Below are 21,173 nucleotides of genomic sequence, written 5' to 3'. Positions count from 1 at the left end.
CTACTCCAGTGCTTTTCCCACTTTTAAATCATTTAAATTTTTTTTTGTTTGTTTTGCTATTGAGTTTTAAGAGTTCCTTTTATATTTTGTATATTAACTTCTTATCAGGTATATGCTTTGCAAATATTTTTTCTGTTCTGTAGGCTGACTTTTCACTTTGTCGATTGTTTTCTCTGCTGTTCAGAATCTTTTTAGTTTGATGAAATCCCACTTCTCCATTTTTGCTTTTTCTGACTGTATTTTTAGTGTCACATCTAAGAAATTATTGGCAAGGTCAGTGTCATGAAGATTTTCTCCTATATTTTCTTCTAGGAGTACAATAGCTTTTAACTGTTTAATCTATTTTGAGTTGATTTTTGTATGCAGTATAAGATAAATTGAATGAGTTGGGTTTACTTTTGATTCATGTGGCAGGGGAGAACATGCACCTTGGGGAACCTTGAGGCTTTTCAGGAAGATGTGTTTGATCTGGCTTATTTTGGGCAATGGGATTAATTTAGGTGATTGTGGGAGAGTTGAAAAAAGTAGGGCTTTGCTCTAGATTTGGTGATGTCAGGAGTGGGGGGTGATCTTAACAATTGGGCATCTTAGTAAATCATATCTAAGAGGAATGAAAGGTACCACATGTATAAAGCTGTAATTGGCATAGAAGCAGAAGTCATGTTAGTGAAGTTAAGGATATTTAGTCATTTTTGTGTTTGCACAATGTTTACTTTTTGTCAGTGTTCACGTGATTATTGAGTGGATTTTTTTTTGTCTTGATACATCATGGTCACAGAGTAGCCTTATGTGATGTTAATGTTCTGTGAAATTGTTCATGTTCAACAGGAAACCATCAAGACCCTGTTGTGAGTGTCAGGCCAGCTCCTAACAACACGCAGACCCAGTGATAGCTCCAGTCCAGCTCTCTGACATCAGTGCTGCTTTTCTCTTAAACTGTGTACTACAAAGGGCAGAACAAATTTTGGTGAGCAACTATTTATCTCTTACACAGTGACTAGAAATTGATAATGATATACATCTGACAGGCAGATTTTGTGAATTTCTTCAGCAACTCTCAGCTTTTCTTACAAAATTCCTCTGTGTGTATATCTCTACTGCATGTGCTGTATGTCAAGATCATGAATCAATGAGGAAGAATGAGAAAGAGTTTGTGAGTGGTTGCCATGAAGATTGGGAGGGGCTAGCATGACTGAATGACATGAATCCCAAAGAAACTGCATTTTTTTTTCCCACAGAAGAAGTAGATGAAAATACTGTCTTAAGGCATACTTTAGAAATGGTTAAGTGGGGTGTGAGAGACAAAATACCTTCCCCTTAGTAGACTGAAGGGAAGGCAGTGTCTTCAGAGGGCAACTAGATTCAAATGATGTTTATATGACAAGATGATCAATTGACAAGTGGTTTAGCACTTTTTACTCAAAATTTCATTATCAGCCAGGTGCTTGTTAGAAGTACAGAATCTCAAGTCCCACTCCAGACCTACTGTATCAGAATCTTCAGTTTAACAAGATGCCCAGGTGATTCAAATGTACATTAAGGCTGATAAAGCACTAGCTGAGGATTTAGAGGAGCTTGCTGACCATAGAAAGTGAACAAAGTGAATTGGTGGCTCAGACAATAAAGAATCTGCCTGCAACGCAGGAGACTCTGGTTCAATCCCTGGGTTGGGAAGATCCCCTGGAGAAGGGAATGGTTATCCACTTCAGTATTCTTGCCTGTGGAATCCCGTGGACAGAGGAGCCTGGTGGGCTACAATTCATGGGGTAGCAAAGAGTCAGACACAACAGAGTGACTAATATTTTCATTTTGGGGCTTCCCAGATGGTGCTAGTGCTAAAGAATCCACCTGGCAATGCAGGAGACACAAGATATGCATGTTCTATCTCTGGTTTGGCATGATCCCCTGGAGAAGGGAATGGCAATCCACTCCAGTATTCTTGCCTGTGAAAATCCACGGACAGAGGAGCCTGATGAGCTGCAGTCCATGGGGTCACAAAGAGTCAGACATGACTGAGCAACTGAGCATATAGATCATAGTTGCTGACCATAGACTGGGTATTCCAAAGGACTTAGTGAAAGGCTTGGGGAGCCGGGAATAGAGGCAGGAAAGGTTGACTGAGCAGGGAAGTTGCAAAAAGAAATACAGATATAAGAACACAGACTTTCTTTACCCTTTCAGACTGCCTCTCAATTTCCATTCCTTCTTCCAGCTCTCAGAATGTGGTGGCTCTTTCCCATGTCACTTCACTGAACACAGTTATTTTTTTAGCAGTTTGTCTAAATTGGATGATTACAGTGGTGTTATTTTCCTCCCAATCTTTATATTTTTCAAATTTATTAGAGTGCTCACATGTTGCTTCCCTCGCATGATAAAGTAATATAAAATATGTATTAAGGAAGTAGAAGGGTTAAAATGTTAGGCTGTGTCACGATTTGCTATTCTCCAAGAGTTAGCCTATCAGCTGTCATCTGTCAGCTGACCCATTTACAACCTCAAGTTCTTTAGAAATCAGTACTATCTCTGGAGATAAGAATAAGACCTATAGTGCCAACTGAAGCATTGCAATTTTTCTCCTGGCTGTGACTTCCCATCTGATTTGGCTCCCTCTCTGGTGCAGAGCATACCTGAAACAACCTCTGTTAATCCAATGGTCAAGGGATAACTCACTAATCCTGCAGAGGTGTAGGAGGGTTTGGTAAAAGCAATAAATATAGAAGGGAATGATGGCTTTTGAGAAGGCATCCACAAAACACAACTGTTTAGAGATGTTCATACATTACTTTTATTCTCATATGCTTTAAACAGTTGTTGGAGCCATGCAGTATACACTGTCTTTTTATGCCAATCGGAGTCTTTTCATACCATTCAGAGAGACATTTCATTCTCCTGCAGCACAAGATATGTATTTAGCCATTCTATGACTCAAAGTTACAGTTCCCTTCAACAGTGCCTCCTATGCTGAAGCAGCTGAAATTCTTTTATAGATTCTTTATCACCCAGCTCACAGCACTTAAAGAGATTCTTATTGCTTAACCCTTTTTCATACCTGCTTCATTAAAAATAAAAACAACCCAAAGCTGCTATGAACCTCACAAAGTTTCTAATTTAAATGGAAGTAAAATGTGACCTTTCTTGTGAAGCAATGATTGGAAATCAGACCAGAACTTGTGAGGTTTTGTAATGGGATAAATAAAAATTATAATGCGTCTACCTGCAGTAGGAAAGATAGTATCTGGTAAGATGCTGGTGTAAGACAGAGTCGTCTAAAGTTGATAACAAAATCTAATCCCAGTTTTTATATCATCCACTGTTAAATATAAAGTGTCATTCATTGGGCAAGTAGCATTTCACTAAAACTATTTCTTCTTAAACTGAAAATTATTCCTTCTTAAACAACCCTTTGTAAAAGTCGTGCTAATAAATAATTCTCTTGACTCTGTTTAGTAAAGGTTAATGCTGCAAATGATCCCGAATGGTGCCCTTACTTTTGGAATGAACAATGGTTCCCCTACCAGTGTTTCTCAAAGTGTGATATAAAGAATTGTGCCCATGATAACAGTCACCTAGGGTGCCTATTAAAAACACAAATTCCTAAACCCTAACTCAAGTCAAGTCAGATTTTCCAGGAAGAGACTTAGTCACCTGTATATTTTTTAAGTACTTTAAGTAATTTTTACCAGAAAATAAGAATGCTAAATTTTAGTCAGGACGTACCTGCATCACAAAGGTATGGTGGTGGTTTCCTATTAAATATGTAGATTCCTGGGTCTTATTGACTCTCTGAGAGATGAGAACCATTGAGTCTTTACTGAAGAACTGTATATTTAGCACCGACTGTTTACCCAAACCTAAAAGATAATTCATTAAGTGTGTTCAAAGTTCAAGAATAGTTTCAGAAGGCCTCTTTCTAATTGAAACTGAAAGATAGAAATAAAAAGTATAAGACAATATACATGTTGGTGAATATTGCACCCTAATATTTTCTTTATATCACACTTTGAGAAACTTCAGAAATAAGTCATAGATCTTGCAAGTGTTGATATCACCTACTCGGGAATTTGAGAAAAATTAAATAGAAGAACTAAAGCAGTAATGTTACTGAACCTTTCAAGCCAGGCCCCAACCAGGGTCCTTCTGCATGGTGTGGCTCGAGTCAATAGAATGAGACGGGATTTTGTTTCAGAAGTAAAAGTTTTATTTTTTGAGCATAGAATGGAGAGGTAGGAGCTTACACTCCAGGGCATAGGTCTTGCCCGACAGGTGGTGGGCGGGGCTGCTTTATAGGGTTCTTAGCAGTGGGGAGGGGGTGGAGTTCTCCTGGGATTCTCATAGGATTCTCGCTGGGTTTTCATGGGGTTCTCACAGCTCCAGATCCGCAGTGTGGGACACAGTATCTCCGGATGCAGCCCGCCGCAGCTGTTTTGGACTGAGGTTTTGGCATAGCACTTTTCTGCAAGGCCCACCAAGTTGGCGTGTCTGGAGAAGTAGTTCTGCACTGGAACCTCTAACCTGACATGTTAGATGTGACCCCTCTGCACATGGCCCGCTATGGGCAAGTGAAACTAGACTAAGCAAAAAGGAAGCAGTTAGATCTTATCTTACCACCTGGATTCCAGTTTATTTCTCCCACAACCCAGTGGGCTTTGCTGGTCATGGTAAGTTTAATAATAGAATCATTACGGTAGCAGATAACATAAAAAAATCTCTTTGGGGGGCGCCTCCTAGGTGGCACTAGTGGTAAAGAATTTGCCTGCAAATGCAGGAGACGTGGGTTCAGTGCCCGGGTCCGGAAGATCCCCTGGAGGAGGAAAAGGCAACCCACTCCAGTATTCTTGCCTGGAAAATCCCGAGGACAGAGGAGCCTGGCGAGGTATAGTCCATACGGTTGCAGAGTCGGACATGACGAGTAACTAACACAAAGTTTACAAAGACATTTATCAAAAATGTCTTCCCTATAGAATTTGTTGTTTGATCTTACAGTTACCCCAAGGCCTATAAAGATAGGCCAGTTTTATACCTGAAGAAGTTGGGGTTTAAGATGCAATAGATAAGTGACTGTCAGGGCTAGAACGCATGTCTTTTTCTAGAAGCTTCTCAAAGTCTAACTATGAACTAGTTCCCTGTACTTGCTATTCTTGCTTTCTCATACCCCAGTGAATCTTCTGCTTGATGCAGCTGTCCTAGAAGCCACTAAGCATGGTTTCTTACAACCAAACAGTAACAACAAGCGGCTTCTATATTTAGCGAAATTTCATGCTTAAATATCATAACACTGTTTAGGCCAAAATGAAGAGGCTGTGTTATTCTAGGCCCTCAGATAAGATGGCTTATTTTATATTCTGCCGGAATTCTGCTGTATGTGATTCTACTCCCAATGTGTCCCACCTTCATTCCTCCAGCAGGAAATATTCTGAGAAATCTGGCTTCGGCACCAAATATTCATTATAAGAGTCTCATTTTATGGACTCCTCTCTCAAATAGTTATCCTGAGGTCAACCTTGTGTTGCCCTTTTTCTACATATTCTCTTCAGGGAATGGTAGAAGTTGCTGGGGCAGAGAGAAGAAGGCAACACGTTGGCCCTCACCATGTTGATCTGATATTTTGTCTGTTCTGCATGCCTTTGGGGAAAAAAAAAATAGAAAATCTGTATTTGGTTTTAAAATATTATGGAAAGCAGGGTTGTATTACCTTGTCAAATTCTTCCGTCTTGTATTTTGGAAATAAGGACATTTGTCTGGATGCTTTGGCTATATTTAAATATTCTGAATTATTTCTTTATTAAAAAGCAGCAGTATTCCTGGGAGTAGAGCATAGGCATATGTTTGAGAACAGAATGTTGTGCACCTCAAAAATCATTTCTAAGAAAATGTTTGCCCTTTGACTAGACACTACATATTCCCCCTCCCTATACAGTTCCTCAACTGGGCATGTAAATAAGTCTGGCCTTGTCATAAGAATAGTTTTACTCTCAGTATACATGTATTTCATATAAGTAGATGTCAGTGAGTGTTTTTCCAGGTATTTGTGGACAAGAGAATAACTTAGAGGAATAATCTGAGAGAGAATTTAAGTAGTTAAATGGATTGTTCTTAGATTTAGAACTTTTCTCATTTGTGCCTTAACTCTTTCCCAAAAGGGCAGCAAGAGCCAGACATACTGTAGTCTAAGCTTACCATCCAGAAGCTCTTCTGAGAAGGTTAGTGATAATGAGTTTCCTGGTTAAGTCTGCTCTGAAACAGTTTCCACAGCTTCTTATCAGCCAAGTTCAGCCTTGGCAGGAGAGGGAGTACAACTCAAAAAAAAAAAAAAAAAGGAAGAGGCAGCTTCTGGAAGCAGAAGCAGGAGAAATTTTCCACCTATCCAATGACAAGTAGTTAGATATTACTTTGAGTTTCCTTTGTGGGGATGAAGCACATTTGGCCTACCTAAAACCTGTTCACCTTGAAAAACACTGCTTGGGTTACTGCTACAGAACAGGAAAGACAAAAATTGAGGCTAAGGGAGGATTATTATGTGAAAAAAATACTTCAATTTTTATTTTAAAGGACATACATGATGAAATGTTCTAAAGTTGTTTGCAAAAGTTGCCTCAGCCCAAGAAAAATATTAGACATCTTAATAGAATATAGGAAAATGTGACTTGGGTTTAAATATCGCAACAAATGAAATGGAAGAGCTGGGGGTTACTGCTTGAAATGCCACTAGGCAAATTTCTCTTGTCCAAAGTAATATAAAAGCCTGGGTTCCATGTGATAACTGTCAGTGCTGATAATATCAACATAGAAGAAAATCTAGTTTAATGGTGAATTCTTGCAGTCAATTACTTTTGCTTTCTTAGTAACCACTTTCCTTATTTTAAAAAAATTTATTTTCAAGATTTACATTATGAATACAGGGCTATGCCACTGATATATGCATGAGTTATATGTTTAATTAGCATTACCATCATGGGTCTTGGGAGTTGAACACACTGGAGTAAGAACTACAATTATCTATCATATAGAATACACAGCAGCTATTCTACTTAGCTAGTAGAGGTGATGGAATTCCAGTTGAGCTCTTTCAAATCCTGAAAGATGATGCTGTGAAAGTGCTGCACTCAATATGCCAGCAAATTTGGAAAACTCAGTAGTGGCAACAGGACTGGAAAAGGTCAGTTTTCATTCCAATCCCAAAGAAAGGCCATGACAAAGAATGCTCAAACTACCGCACAGTTGCACTCATGGAGAAGGCAATGGCACCCCACTCCAGTACTCTTGCCTGGAAAATCCCATGGTCAGAGGAGCCTGGTAGGCTGCAGACCATGGGGTCATGAAGAGTCGGACACGACTGAGTGACTTCACTTTCACTTTTCCCTTTCATGCACTGGAGAAGGAAATGGCAGCCCACTCCAGTGTTCTTGCCTGGAGAATCCCAGGGACGGGGTAGCCTGGTGGGCCGCCTCCTATGGGGTCGTACAGAGTTGGATACAACTGAAATGACTTAGCAGCAGCAGCAGCACACGCTAGTAAAGTAATGCTCAAAATTATCCAAGCCAGGCTTCAGCAATATGTGAACCGTGAACTTCCAGATGTTCAAGCTGGTTTTAGAAAAGGCAGAGGAACCAGAGATCAAATTGCCAACACCCACTGGATCATCAAAAAAGCAAGAGAGTTCCAGAAAAACATCTATTTCTGCTTTATTGACTATGCCAAAGCCTTTGACTGTGTGGATCACAACAAACTGTGGAAAATTCTTCAAGAGATGGGAATACCAGACCACCTGATCTGCCTTTGAGAAATCTATATATGCAAGTCAGGAAGCAACAGTTAGAACTGGACGTGGAACAACAGACTGCTTCCAAATTGGAAAAGGAGTACGTCAAGGCTGTATATTGTCACCCTGCTTATTTAACTTATATGCAGAGTACATCATGAGAAATGCTGGACTAGAAGAAACACAAGCTGGAATCAAGATTGCCAGAAGAAATATCAATAACCTCAGATATGCAGATGACACCACCCTTATGGCAGAAAGTGAAGAGGAACTAAAAAGCCTCTTGATGAAAGTGAAAGTGGAGAGTGAAAAAGTTGGCTTAAAGCTCAACATTCAGAAAATGAAGATCATGGCATCTGGTCCCATCACTTCATGGGAAATAGATGGGGAAACAGTGGAAACAGTGTCAGACTTTATTTTTTGGGGCTCCAGAATCACTGCAGATGGTGATTGCAGCCATGAAATTAAAAGACGCTTACTCCTTTGGAAGGAAAGTTATGTCCAACCTAGATAGCATATTCAAAAGCAGAGACATTACTTTGCCAACAAAGGTCCGTCTAGTCAAGGCTATGGTTTTTCCTGTGGTCACGTATGGATGTGAGAGTTGGACTGTGAAGAAGGCTGAGCGCCGAAGAATTGATGCTTTTGAACTGTGGTGTTAGAGAAGACTCTTGAGAGTCCCTTGGACTGCAAGGAGGTCCAACCAGTCCATTCTGAAGGAGATCAGCCCTGGGATTTCTTTGGAAGGAATGATGCTAAAGCTGAAACTCCAGTACTTTGGCCACCTCATGTGAAGAGTTGACTCATTGGAAAGACTCTGATGCTGGGAGGGATTGGGGGCAAGAGGAGAAGGGGACGACAGAGGATGAGATGGCTGGATGGCATCACTGACTTGATGGACATGAGTTTTGGTGAACTCCGGGAGTTGGTGATGGACAGGGAGGCCTGGCGTGCTGTGATTCATGGGATCGCAAAGAGTCCAACACGACTGAGTGACTCAACTGAACTGAACTGAAGAGCCATACTTACAGCATACTCCAAGGATGAGATAAAAATAAGAAATTGTAATTGTTTAGGAAGACAGGTGCTACCCAGATAAATTTTCTCAGCCATTTGTAGAACTGTCCATCTCTGGTTAAAATATGCCAACTGACACATAATGTTTTTTAGTGGAAAAATGAAAGATTCCTTCAGTTTTAAAACGTTTTGTCAAACAAAGGATAGATTAAAACTCACACTTAAGTGTTATATTAGTTGATTTGAAATGCTAGAATAATAAAACCACAGTCTGGGTGTTTTATAAACAACAGAAATTTATTTCTCACAGTTGTGGAGGCTGGAAGTCCAAGATTAGGGTGCCAGTATGGTCGGATTTGGGTAAAGGCCCTCTTTCTTGTGGCAGACTGCTGCCTTTTCATTGTGTCCTCACATGATGGTAGGGACTAAGGAGTTTGGGGTCTCTTTTTAAAGAATATTAATCTCATTGTGATGTGTTTTTTTTTTTTTTTTTTTTTCATTAACATGAATCGGCCATGGTAAACATGTGTCCCCTTCCTCCTGGATCCCCCTCTCATCTCTCTCCCCATCCTCTCTCCAGGTTGTCACAGAGCACTGGCTTTGCATTTCATGTGTCGTACATCAAACTCCCACAGGCTATCTATTTTACATACAGTTGTAAAGTAACTGTCCTCCAATTAAAATAAATAAATCTTTAAAAACCCATTAATCTCATTCATAAGGGTTCTACTCTCATGACCTAATGACCTCTGAAAGGCCCCACCTGGATTTCAACATATGAATTTTGGGGGTCCACAACCATTCAGGCCATAACAAGTCTGTATGCATACACTTTATACTTGGTATCTTCATATTAAAAGAATACTTTGAGGACTTCCCTGGTGGTCCAGTTGTTAAGACTCTGCCTGCCTATGTAGGAGACACAGGTTCAGTCCCTGGTCTGGGAAGATCCCACATGCCTCACAGCAAACTAAGGCCATGCACCACAACTAGAGACTTGGTACACTGCAATGAAAGATCCTGCATGACAATGAAAATCCCACATGCTGTAACTAAGACCACATGCAGCCTAATAAATAAATATTTAAAAATAAAAAAAAAAATAAAATAGTACTTTGACCCGAGAATGGAGAAAGAATTATTATTTTGATTGCATACTCATTTTATATAGGAAAAATAGCTTATTTATTGGAATAAATTAAGTGGGGCAACGGATAGCTAAATAAATAAATGTTCCAGAATGTGTTCCCTGGAAACCAAATCTGAGATGGAAAGTTGGGTGCTGATCTATTGTGGAGTCCTCTTGGGGGATTTACCTGTAAGGAAGTGAGGAAGGCAGAATTGAGCAAAGGGAAAATCTGACATAAATTTACAGCTGAGGCCTCAGGTAAGCTGACAGAGAGTTTGGGGTCAGAGACACTATTTCAGCTTTCTCAAATAGAGGTAAGGCGGCTGGAGCTTTGTATCTCTTTCTTAGCCAATCATTAGCCATGGACAACCCCTAGGAGGAAACAAGAGTGCAGGTTGAGGCAACTGTTTTAGGCAAGAATAATGTCCATTGAGGGACTGAGCCATCAGCCATTAGGCATCTCATAAATCCACCCTCTTCCTTCCCCCTTACAGTAGGTATATCAGCCAAGAAGATATAGGTGGTGCACAACTTTATCCAGTCTTTTTACACTGCTCAAAATTGCTTGTCCCTTATGTTAAGTTTGCCCCATTTGGAATAGTTTGCTTAGAAATTTGGTTGGTCTCATTAGTTTTTTTTCCCCCTGGGTAACCTTATAAGAGAAGGGTCAGAAGGACAAATGACAGTCCTGCTGCTGCTCTTGATCTGGAGTCTACAAATGAGACATACAATCTTCCTCAATGACATATGCTAGATCCCTTTCACCCTCCGCTAGCACCTGTCCTAGCCTAAATAGCTCATCTGGTGGATTGATGGAGACTTTCATCCCTGAACCCTGGGTTAGCACGTTGAAAGGCAGAGAGATCTAATACCACTCAGACTCTGCTTCAAGAAAGGGCACCTTGCCCAAAGGTGAGTGTGGTAAGCCAGCAGTTCCTAGCTGTTGGCTTCTTATGCCTCCTTTTGTTTTTGAGTAGAAATCATGTACTTCTAGAGTGGCTGCAGACAATGACAGAACCTTGTACAATTCTTGAACCTGAACCAGATTTCAGACCCAAAACCCACTGACTGAAGAGGTGGTTGGGTCCCTGGAAAGTGGAACTCTTCTAAAGGAGCAAGCTGTTGTACTGATAGCATTGTGGCAGGTCTGTATCATGGTCTGAGGGGTCCCCCTACACAATCCTACCCCTTCTCTTTTACTTTCACTAGTGTTCTCTCCAATAATGTCTTTGATACTCCTATGTATTGGTATCACCTTACGGAGGACCCAACCCAACTGTTACAGTGGTAACAGAAACGGTGTAAGAAAGCAGGCATTGAAATATGGTTTGAGGACTGAATCACACCATCCTGGGATGTGATGGGGGATAATCCCTAGCACTAGATGAAGGAACAATTGCTAAAAGTTCACCAGTTTTTCAGTAAGATGAAATTGCCCTGGCAGGTGCAATGTTTAAAATGTTTGAAGCAAAAATGCATACAAAGACAATGAAGTTGGTAAGATACACTGATGCCCTAGAGAGGGATGATGACAAGATAAGAGCAGTTAGTAAGCAGTGGGGAAACTAAGTGTGACAGCCAGAGGAGCTCTTTGGTAGCTTACAAAGAGGCCTTTATACCTTGCAAAGAGAGACAAGATGAAGCTGAAGACCAAGTAGATCCTGGACATCAACTGTGGACTATGACAAGCTCAACTGAGTAGCAGTCCGGATTACAGCTGCTGTGTTGGCCATGGTATCGTCAGTATTCCAGAAGGGAAAAATATTAAGATCAATATTAGTCTGTTCTTGCATGGATGTATCATATGACACAGAAAATACCTATAGGATTGCTTCTTGTCTAAGTTTGTGGTGGTCTACCATCATTCATGTTTTTATAGCTGCCTGACTGGTGAACTAACTCAATGGGATTGTGATGAAGATGACCACTCCTGCATTCTTTAAGTCTTTCAGGGTGGTACCAATCTCTATCATTTCTCATGTGAGATAAAGTACTGTATTTGATTTACTATTTTGGTACATGTACTGCAGTGATGGGGGGAGGGGGCATTAGCAGTGAGTGATACAGTTGTCAACCATCTACAATTGATGGTTCCTGTCATTGTGAGATGGCTATAAGAGCTCTTTAAGAGGAGATCTGGGTGGAGTACCATAGTATCCACCAAAGTAATATGTGTAGCCCATTAGGGTGTGTGCATGTATATGTTTGTATGTGTGTTTGTGTGTGTGCATATGCAGGCTTTAAGAGAAGTTTTTTCTTCCATCTGTGCAATCAAGGCAGCACAGCCTTCTGAGTAGTTCTGAATTCCTGATGTAGTTTAGATCACAGGTCATGGCACAGGGAATGCTTTCCTGGGGTTTTGAGGGTGGTGCTGTTCTCACCCTTCAGAGGCCATTCCACAAGGATTTGAATTCTGCCAGTTCTCCTTCATATCCCATCTTCCATTTTCACAACTCTAGTAGCTGAGTCCAAACTCTGGTTTTGTGTTGGATCCTTGGTGTGGCTTACTTGGTTAATTTGCTTGTGTTATGCTCGTTGGCTTGGAAAGAATTGTATGAGGTAGTAGGGTAGGAATGATTAGCCTTATTCTGCAGATGAAGAAATGGGGATTGACAGGCTAAGTTTCTTGCCTTAGGTCAAGTCTCAAAGCTTACTTTTAGGTCAGTATTCCCAAGTGTGGTCTGGGGACGTCTGCATGAGAATTGCTTGGGCTTCTTGTAAAAGTGCATGATGTGAAAATCCTAAGCCTTATCATCCATATACTAACTCGATAATTTTTGGTTTGGGAAATCTGAATTTATAAGAAGCACCCTGACCATTCTTGTGCATATCAAAGTAGGAGAACAATCTGTTTATATAGTGTTGCTACTCAGAATTTTTTAAAATCTGAAAGATGATGTTATGAAAGTGCTGCACTCAATATGTCAGCAAATTTGGAAAACTCAGCACAGTGGCCACAGGACTGGAAAAGGTCAGTTTTCATTCCAGTCCCAAAGAAAGGTAATGCCAAAGAATGCTCAAACTTCCGCACAATTGCACTCATCTCACATGCTAGTAAAGTAATGCTCAAAATTCTCCAAGCCAGGCTTCAGCAATATGTGAACCATGAACTTCCAGATGTTCAAGCTGGTTTTAGACAAGGCAGAGGAACCAGAGATCAAATTGCCAACACCCGCTGGATCATCAAAAAAGCAAGAGAGTTCCAGAAAAGCATCTATTTCTGCTTTATTGACTATGCCAAACCTTTGACTGTGTGGATCACAATAAACTGTGGAAAATTCTTCAAGAGATGGGAATACAAGACCACCTGACCTGCCTCTTGAGAAACCTGTATGCAAGTCAGGAAGCAACCGTTACAACTGGACATGGAGCAACAGACTGGTTCCAAATAGGAAAAGGAGTACGTCAAGGCTGTATATTGTCACCATGCTTATTTAACTTATATGCAGAGTACATCATGAGAAACACTGGGCTGGAAGAAGCACAAGCTGGAATCAAGATTGCCAGAAGAAATCTCAATAACCTCAGATATGCAGATGACACCACCCTTATGGCAGAAAGTGAAGAACTAAAGAGCCTCTTGATGAAAGTGAAAGAGGAGAGTGAAAAAATGGGCTTAAAGCTCAACATTCAGAAAACGAAGATCATGGCATCTGGTCCCATCACTTCATGGGAAATAGATGGGGAAACAGTGGAAACAGTGTCAGACTTTATTTTTAGGGCTCCAAAATCACTGCAGATGGTGACTGCAGCCATGAAGTTAAAAGACGCTTACTCCTTGGAAGCAAAGTTATGACCAACCTAGACAACATATTCAAAAGCAGAGACATTCCTTTGCCAACAAAGGTCCATCTAGTCAAGGCTATGGTTTTTCCAGTGGTCATGTATGGATGTGAGAGTTGGACTGTGAAGAAAGTTGAGTGCCGAAGAATTGATGCTTTTGAACTGTGGTGTTGGAGAAGACTCTTGAGAGTCCCTTGGACTGCAAGGCGATCCAACCAGTCCATCCTAAAGGAGATCAGTCCTGGGTGTTCATTGGAAGGACTGATGTTGAAGCTGAAACTCCAATACTTTGGCCACCTGATGCGAAGAGCTGATTCATTTGAAAAGACCATGATTCTGGAAAAGGTTGAGGGCAGGAAGAGAAGGGGATGACAGAGGATGAGATTGTTGGATGGCATCACCGACTCAATGGACATGGGTTTGGGTGGACTCCAGGAGTTGGTGATCGACAGTGAGGCCTGGCATGCTGCAGTCCATGGGGTTGCAAAGAGTTGGCCACGACTGAGTGACAGAACTGAACTGAACTCACAATTTTTAGATAATAACTGATAGTATGTTAGAAATGCTGAATCTCAGCCCTGCCCTCAGCCCTCACCTCAGAATTACTGAATTAGATTTTTGTTTTTACAAGATGTCTCTAAATTATTCTTATGCAAACCAAAGTTAGAGACCACTGTTCTATGGCAGCCATTCTCCAACTTTAGCATGTGGTCAGATCCCCTGGGAGAACTTGTTAACAGTTTGTGGGATCCCACCCCCAGAATTTCTGGAGTTTGGCTAGAGAATTTGCATTTCTAACAAGTTACCAGGTGATGCTGAAGCTGTTGAGACAGGGACTGCACTTGAAGGATGTGCTCTAACATGTGGTTTTCAAATATACATGTTCATTAGAATCACTCAGGGAGTTTAAAAAAGTACCTAGATACCCAGGCCACTTCTGATGAATCAGCACACCTTGGGGGTGGGGACCAGGCCAACAGAGTTTGAAACCTCCTAGGTGATTCTAATATTCAACAGTATTGACAATGTCTTCTTTTTAGGAATCGGGATTTCATTCTAAGGCCTCGTGCAATCAGCTATTTCATACTGCAGCTCTGCAATACAAAGAATCTGTGTAACCACCTCAGAATAAAAAATATTAATTCATTTGTCAATAAGTATAGAACCCCAGTATGGAGGCTTTTTTTTTGTCTCCTTTGACTAAAATATGAGGTAGAAGGCTATCTTTCTAATAGATCTCTTTGCTTTCTTTCTGGTTTGTTATCTGAGTGCATAATTTCCCACCTATGACTTGAACAAGCTGTCAAATCAATACTTGTTGTTCCTTACTTTTTATTCTTGTCTTTTCTGAGACTATCTTCATTCCCTCCTCAGCCTGTTTGATTGTTTAAGTGAGAGGGTGTAGGTTTGCATTGAATATAATTCAGCCCGTGGCCTCTCACCCCCCTGCTAACCTCACCATTCACTCTTAAAGTTCATATTCAAAGGGCCTCAAATTATAATTCCAAATTATTTGAAGAATTTCAAGTAACAATTGTCTTTAGAATTTGATTGAATCTACTAGTGAGTATATTCTTTTATATTGATTCATGTAAGTGTGTGTCTATAGTTCCTCTGTAGTATATTTTTATTCTTCCCAAGGGGTTCTCAGATTTTTATGGGAAGAAATGACTTTCCTCAGAAGCTGTAAGATCACAGGAGAGTATGCCTGTGTGTATCAGGGTGTGGGGATAGAGGAATGGAGGAGAAGGGGGTGTATATTAGGGGTATGGATGCAGGAGGCAATAAGGGGACAGGTGGAAAGGCTGCTGATCCCAGGATCAGAGTGGGGACAGGGAGAAGATACCTCTGCAGTTGCTGTCCAACAGCCAGGGATTCTTGAAAACCCAAGTGAAGAAGATAAGATGTCACCACTGGTTGGCAGAGCTACCAGTAACACTTTGAGATCTACTGGCATTCTAGTGGCTGAAACCTTGACTTCCAGACTCTAGTCTGTGACTTTGTTTACTTGGTGGAAATCATCATGTGACTCCAAAGTCCGACTCCATAGTTGGAAATCTTTTTGTATGTGTGTGAAACTGGAGAATTAACTTTCTTTTTCAAGACTTAGGAAGAGACTGAGCAGGTTATCATGAGATTCTTCCTGAGCATAATGGCCACCATGGCAGAGCTGCTAAGGTTTAATTTGTATTAAGATAGGAGGGCTGTGTCAAAGCTGGGCAACTGTACCTTCTTCACTCTTTCAAAGGATCTGGAGAATTACAGCAATATTATCACTGTGTAATCAATGCCATTATCTTTCCCAAGTGTGTTTTAATGGGTGCAGTGAATTCTGGGGATACTGCTTAATGTTAACATGTCCTATATTCCAGCTAGTAGAGAGAAAACAAAGACTAGATGTCTTTTGCTGTGATATCTGGTCTTTGCATCTATAACTCGATTACTGGTGGCCACTGTGGTCCTTTCAGAATAAGCCAAGATTGGATTAAAATGCAAGAATAGGCTTAGAATTAAAATCCCTTTGAATTACACTATTGATTTCAGAAACATGATTACAAATATGATTATCTAGTAAACCATTTCTGGTTTCAGTATGTGCTACATGAAAGCCAGATGTGTATACTCGTGCAAAGATCTCCAGAGACTGATTTGTTGTTGCAGCTCAGATGTTTACAGCTTGCACTCTGTACTTGAGTGGGTTTTCTTTGGAGAGAATTGACTCAGTGCATTTGAACACATTTTTGTCTGTGATTGGTTATGTAGTAGAGATTTCAAGCTCAATTTGGTTAAGAATCTCGCTTTTTGAATGACTTCTTTATTCTGCCATTTAATTACAACTTGCTTGCAATCCTCCATGTACCTTCCCACTTACCTCTTTAATCATTCTTACTAATAAATTCTTGAAGGTTTTAGGAAAATATCAGATTTTTGTTGAGTTTTATTTATAACTTTTCATTTTCCAGTTTCCTCAGCAGTAAAACTAGATTGGTAAGAATGGATGTATATCAATGTGGCTGATAAAACTCTATAAATTGAGTTAAAATCCAATGCAAAGTCCAAAAATAGCAATCCTTCAAAAATATCAAAATATACTCACAACATTTTTTTTTCCCTACAATACCAAACTGTGATTTCCTGGAGGATAGTGTCCATGTTTTCTGTATCTTTGGTACCTACCATGGCACTAAATAAACAATTTGCACAAAAGATACTCTGCATAAGCAAATGAACTCATCTGTGTAACCTGACCTAAGTTAATCAATCAGTCAAACAATTGTTAGGGTTTCTTGGTAAATACTGGAAGTTTGCTGCTACGAGCCATGAAAGACACTGGAATTTGTGGCCTCCAGAGGAGAGGAATTTGATCCAGGGCGAGGGACAAGGCTTGATTGCTCAGAGGTTTTTGTGTAGTAAAGTTTTATTAAAGTATAAAAGAGATAGAGAAAGCTTCTGACATAGACATGAGAAGGGGACAGAAAGACTGCCCCCTTGCTAGTTTTTAGAAAGGAATTATATACCTATTAGGGGCTTCCCAGATACTTCCTGACCTGCTTCCTGAGAAATCTGTATGCAGGTCAAGAAGCAACAGTTAGAACTGGACATGGAACAACAAACTGTTTCCAAATAGGAAAAGGAGTACATCAAGGCTGTATATTGTCACCCTGCTTATTTAACTTATATGCAGAGTACATCATGAGAAACACTGGGCTGGAAGAAGCACAAGCTGGAATCAAGATTGCCGGGAGAAATATCAATAACCTCAGATATGCAGATGACCCCACCCTTATGGTAGAAAGTGAAGAACTAAAGAGCCTCTGGATGAGTGTGAAAGAGGAAAGTGAAAAAGTTGGCTTAAAATTCAGCATTCAGAAAACTAAGATCATGGCATCTGGTCCCATCACTTCATGGCAAATAGATGGGAAAATAATGGAAACAGTGACAGACTTTATTTTCTTGGGCTCCAAAATCACTGCAGATGGTGACTTCAGTCATGAAATTAAAAGACACTTGCTCCTTGGAAGAAAAGGTTTGACCAACCTAGACAGCATATTAAAAAGCAGAGACATTACTTTGCTAAAAAAGGTCCATCTAGTCAAAGCTATGGTTTTTCCAGTAGTCATGTATGGATGTCAGAGTTGGACTATAAAGAAAGCTGAGTGCCAAAGAATTGATGCTTTTGAACTGTGGTGTTGGAGAAGACTCTCCTTGGACTGCAAGGAGATCCAACCAGTCTATCATAAAGGAAATCAGTCCTTGAATATTCATTGGAAGGACTGATGTTGAAGCTGAAGCTCCAATACTTTGGCCACCTGATGTGAAGAACTGACTAATTGGAAAAGACCTTGATGCTGGGAAAGATTGAAGGCAGAAGGAGAAGGGAATGACAGAGGATGAGATGGTTGGATGGCATCACCGACTCATTGGACATGAGTTTGAGTAAGCTCTGGGAGTTAGTAATGGACAGGGAGGCTACAGTCCATGGGGTCGCAAAGAGTCGGCCATGCCTGAGCGATTGAACTGAACTGAACTGATAGCTCACCTGGTAAAGAATCAGCCTGCAATGTGGGAGACTTGGGTTCAATCTCTGGTTTGGGAAGATCCCCTGGAGAAGGGAAAGGCTACCCACTCCAGTATTCTGGCCTGGAGAATTCCATGGACTGTATGGTCCGTGGGGTTGCAAAGAGTTGGACTTGACTGAGCGACTTTCACTTTTCACCTATACCTATTAGCAAGCCGCTTATTAGAGAAAGGAAACACTTCAAAGCTGAGAGAGTTGCACCAGGCCCTTCACCCACAACATGCATTTTAAGATAGCTTTGGCACAAGGTGAGTCATCCCAGGCCATAAAACAATTAACATGAATCTTGAACAAAGGCAGATTTTCCAAGCAAATACAGAGTTCATTAACATAGCTTAAGGAAGACATTTCCATAAGAAAAATGCAGTGGTTGGCTCAAGATTTGAGATAAAGTTAAGTTCTGGCAGAACCAGGTGTCGCCATGACAACACAGGATTAGAAGAAAAAAGAAAAAAAAAAGTCTGCCACTTGCAGTTTTATTTCCTTCTGCCTCTTGGGGACCTCTGGCCTCCCTACCAGGGCTATTAACACTCTCAATATGAGTAGCTTCAGAAAATGAAAGGTGCAAGGGAGCTATGTATCTTCTCCCCTATAACCTTGATGCCAGGTGATATGTTATAATTGAAAGCAAGCGTTAGCCCACACTCCAGCATACTTGCAAACATTTATTAATGAGCAGGCACAAACACAGTTGCACAACTTATTTCTGTGACGGGTTCCTACTCTCTATCTCCTTAGGGCCTCTAGGCACTTAGTGAAAGCAATTCACATGGAAGAAAGAGTTCTTTCTGAGGCAAAGATACTATTATGAAGACATAGTTGGCTACCACATTTATAGGCTCAGGTGAAAGAATTCCTTATTTAATGTCAGTGTGTGCATGCTAAGTCACTTCAGTCATGTCTGACTCTTTTCAACCCCATGGATTGTAGCCCGCCAGGCTCCTCTGTCCACAGGATTCTACAGGCAAGAATACTGGAGTGGGTTGCCTTGCTCTCCTTCAGGGTATCTTCCTGATACAGGGATTGAACCTGCATCTCTTACGCCTCATGCATTGGCAAGTGGGTTCTTTAACACTAATCCGGCCTGGGAAGCCCATAGATCCAAAAGCACAGTGTTTTGGATCTCAGGTGTTACTTTAAGTGTATAAAGCTGTTGGTCTTGACAGAATGTTCTATCTCATTCAGGAAAGACATGATGTAAACCTTCTAGCTAAACACATATCCTCATGCTAACTAATCAAGCCTTCGGTACAGGTTTCAGTCCAGTGCAGTTCAGTCGCTCAGTCGTGGCTGACTCTTTGTGACCCCATGAATCACAGCACGCCAGACCTCCCTGTCCATCACTAACACCCAGAGTTCACTCAAACTCATTTCCATCGAGTTGATGATGCATTCCAGCCATCTCATCCTCTGTCATCCCCTTCTTCACCTGCCCCCAAACTCTCCCAGCATCAGGGTCTTTTCCAATGAGTCAACTCTTCGCATGAGGTGGCCAAAGTACTGGAGTTTCAGCTTTAGCATTAGTCCTTCCAATGAACACCCAGGACTGATCTCCTTTAGGATGGACTGGTTGGATCTCCTTGCAGTCCAAGGGACTCTCAAGAGTCTTCTCCAACACCACAGTTCAAAAGCATCAATTCTTCAGCTCTCAGCTTTCTTCACAGTCCAACACTCACATCCATACATGACCACTGGAAAAACCATAGCCTTGACTAGATGGACCTTTGTCGGCAAAGTAATGTCTCTGCTTTTGAATATGCTGTCTAAATAGGTCATATCTTTCCTTCCAAGAAATAAGCGTCTTTTAATTTGATGGCTGCAGTCACCATCTGCAGTGATTTTGGAGCCCTGCAAAATAAAGTCTGCCACTGTTTCCCCATCTATTTCCCATGAAGTGATGGGACCAGATGCCATGATCTTAGTTTTCTGAATGTTGACCTTTAAGCCCACTTCTTCACTCTCCTCTTTCACTTTCATCAACAGGCTTTTTAGTTCCTCTTCCCTTTCTGCCATAAGGGTGGTGTCATCCACATATCTGAGGTTATTGATATTTCTCCCGGCAATCTTGATTCCAGCTTGTGCTTCCTCCAGCCCAGTATTTCTCATGATGTACTCTGCATATAAGTTAAATAAGCATGGTGACAATATACAGCCTTGACGTACTCCTTTTCCTATTTGGAACCAGTCTGTTGCTCCATGTCCAGTTCTAACTGTTGCTTCCTGACCTGCATATAGGTTTCTCAAGAGGCAGGTCAGGTGGTCTTGTATTCCCATCTCTTTCAGAATTTACCACAGTTTATTGTGATCCACACAGTCAAAGGTTTGGCATAGTCAATAAAGCAGAAATAGATGTTTTTCTAGAACTCTCTTGGTTTTTCAATGATCCAGTGGATGCTAGCAATTTGATCTCTGGTTCCTCTGCCTTTTCTAAAACCACCTTGAACATCTGGAAGTTCATGGTTCACGTATTGCTGAAGGCTGGCTTGGAATATTTTGAGCAGTACTTTACTAGTGTGTGAGATGATGCAATTGTGTGATAGTTTGAGCATTCTTTGGCATTGCCTTTCTTTGGGATTGGAATGAAAACTGACCTTTTCCAGTCCTGTGGCCACTGCTGAGTTTTCCAAATTTGCTGGCATATTGAGTGCAGCACTTTCACAGCATCATCTTTCAGAATTTGAAATAGCTCAACTGAAATTCCATCACCTCCACTAGTTTTGTTCATAGTGATGCTTCCTAAGGCCCGCTTGACTTCACTTTCCAGGATGTCTGGCTCTAGGTGAGTGATCACACCATCGTGATTATCTGGGTCGTGAAGCTCTTTTTTTTTTGTACAGATCTCCTGTGTATTCTTGCCATCTCTTCTTAATATCTTCTGCTTCTGTTAGGTACATATCATTTCTATC

The sequence above is a fragment of the Bos mutus genome, chromosome X (genome assembly GCF_027580195.1).
Source record: "Bos mutus isolate GX-2022 chromosome X, NWIPB_WYAK_1.1, whole genome shotgun sequence".
Taxonomy (NCBI): Eukaryota; Metazoa; Chordata; class Mammalia; order Artiodactyla; family Bovidae; genus Bos; species Bos mutus.
The sequence above is the reverse complement of the archived record's forward strand: the minus strand, read 5'-3'. Positions refer to the sequence as shown.